This window comes from Egretta garzetta, unplaced genomic scaffold, assembly GCF_000687185.1.
Source record: "Egretta garzetta isolate BGI_Z169 unplaced genomic scaffold, ASM68718v1 scaffold322, whole genome shotgun sequence".
Taxonomy (NCBI): Eukaryota; Metazoa; Chordata; class Aves; order Pelecaniformes; family Ardeidae; genus Egretta; species Egretta garzetta.
In genome coordinates this window covers 2,422,658-2,425,177 of record NW_009259044.1, presented here as the reverse complement: position 1 = coordinate 2,425,177, position 2,520 = coordinate 2,422,658, and the positions used below count along the sequence as shown (strand labels likewise).

The following is a 2,520-nucleotide window of genomic DNA, read 5'->3' as shown; positions in this document are numbered from 1 at the left end:
TGCCCCCCCCCCCCCCCCCAATCCCTTACCGCTATCCCTTAAAAATACCTATTCGGTACAGCGCTGGCAGCAACCCTGCTGCCGAAACCTTATAGTCCGGTCTAGGAGCGCCCAAGCCAATTAATTTTAAATCCTTAGGAATTAATCAGATTAAAATGTACAGAAGTTTCATTCTCGCATGCATACGTGAGCCAAAAGTCGTTTCCCTTTAAGAGATCCTTTTCTTTTAAAGTTGGATTTTAGGCAGATAAGAGACTTACACTAGGGGGCAGCCAGATACTGTACTTGCTCCAATCTTAAGCAATTTTTTTTTCCTCTCTCACAGCATATGCTCTGATTTAGCACTGTAAATTTTTCAGAGGACCCAACTCTGACAGCCCCTGGTGATTTTCAAAGTACCACAAGCCAGTGGTTAAAAATTGCATTGACTTGGAAGTTCAGAGGCACACAATAGGAGCCACTTTCCCTATTCATGGAACTTCAGTGTGGTGGAAGAGAAAAACACACACATACTACATTGAGGGAGAAGAGGAATTCATTGAATTCTGTTAGACGTAACTGCTTTCCACTGAGTTCAGAGCGAAACTCGGTATTTGTTCGATGCTGTATTCATATTGCGATTTAATCTAGGAAGAATTAGAGGACTGTTAGGCAGCTTTCTGCCAGGAAAGCAGCTTCCCCCCCTCCTTTCCTCCTCTTTTTTAAAACCTAAAGATTTACACCGGCTCTATCCCCAACTCTATTTTAGCAAAATAAATCCTTCCACTCCCTCTCATTAAAATAAATTTACATCTGCAGTAAAATGGCAGGAGGGATGCATTTGTTTATCTGGAAAACCAATACGGTCTTACTTTTAAACCCGAGCATTTCTATTGTCATTAGGCTCGGAGGAGGACAGTTGAGAATCTCCCCCTTCTTTGCGAGGCGCTCGGGTTTCGAGGATTATTTAGCGAAATTAGCTGCAGTTCATTTTTACATTCATCTGTTCTGCCTCAACCCACTCGCAGGGGTGTTTTCAAATAAATAGCAAAGCATCTAATGGTGCTAATAGATAGTTATATCGCCGCATCCCTCGAAGAGCAAATAGTTAATCTGGGGCATTCTTCATTAATGCTTGAGCAATCAGCGTATACGGCGGCTTTTAAGCGTATATCAATGGCTTTTTCATTTTTACGATCATACGTTCAAACTATTAATATTGCACGTCCTGTTAAAACCGCTTTCTCTTCTGATTTCTGCGTTTGTTAAGGCGGCATTCATGTTTTTTCATATGGTGAATTAATCCTGTTTACTTTGTCAGATTCGAGACAGGAAAGGTTGGTGTTGGGTTGGCTTTTTTTTTTTTTTTTCCCTCAGGAAATTCAACATCAGCAACAATCTGTGACTATTCTGCATTTTGAACCCCCACCTTCTCCCACCCTCCCCGAAAGGTGACCTCCTCGGCTCTGGGTTATTTAGAAATCATAAAGCTCTTCCCCACGTTTTAACGGGGGGAAGATTTCTTTTCCTCCCCTCCTGTCCCTTCCAGTCCCTTCTGGTTTTGGAGAAAGGTTCTTTTTGCCCCGTCAGGAGCGATGGGAATGCCGCAGCCTTGCCTCTGGCATCGAGCTGCAGCACATCTCCCTTCGTGGGCTCTTAACCCCCCCAGGTTTCTGAGCAGGACACTGTCAACTCCAGGTGCTTTTTTACAACTTTCCAACCCGCTCAGCACCTGCGGCTTCAGCCACATATATTATTTCTGCGGCAGGAGGGGGTTGTGCCTGTGGCAACATGAAAAAGTGCGTGTGAGGAGGTGAGGGGCAATTAATCCTTCCCAGAGTTGTGCACGGGGTTGTGTCCCCCACGCCCGCGCTGGGCGACCGGCTCGGATGCGAGCGTACGAACACGCGTGTGTTTGCAGAGCTTTTTTTTTTTTTTTTTCCCTCAGGAAATTCAACATCAGCAACAATCTGTGACTATTCTGCATTTTGAACCCCCACCTTCTCCCACCCTCCCCGAAAGGTGACCTCCTCGGCTCTGGGTTATTTAGAAATCATAAAGCTCTTCCCCACGTTTTAACGGGGGGAAGATTTCTTTTCCTCCCCTCCTGTCCCTTCCAGTCCCTTCTGGTTTCGGAGAAAGGTTCTTTTTGCCCCGTCAGGAGCGATGGGAATGCCGCAGCCTTGCCTCTGGCATCGAGCTGCAGCACATCTCCCTTCGTGGGCTCTTAACCCCCCCAGGTTTCTGAGCAGGACACTGTCAACTCCAGGTGCTTTTTTACAACTTTCCAACCCGCTCAGCACCTGCGGCTTCAGCCACATATATTATTTCTGCGGCAGGAGGGGGTTGTGCCTGTGGCAACATGAAAAAGTGCGTGTGAGGAGGTGAGGGGCAATTAATCCTTCCCAGAGTTGTGCACGGGGTTGTGTCCCCCACGCCCGCGCTGGGCGACCGGCTCGGATGCGAGCGTACGAACACGCGTGTGTTTGCAGAGGAGAGTCTGTCCGGCCGGGCGTTTGGCTGGCTGTTTTAACACCGTTT

The 2,520-nt window shown here is 47.3% G+C and overlaps 1 protein-coding gene across 1 annotated transcript in view; it reads left to right on the top strand.

The window, feature by feature from the left end:
* The window catches only part of NR2F2 (nuclear receptor subfamily 2 group F member 2), a 12,604-nt gene that overhangs the window by 795 nt on the left and 9,289 nt on the right, over positions 1-2,520 (top strand). The gene's annotated exons all lie outside the window — the stretch shown is intronic.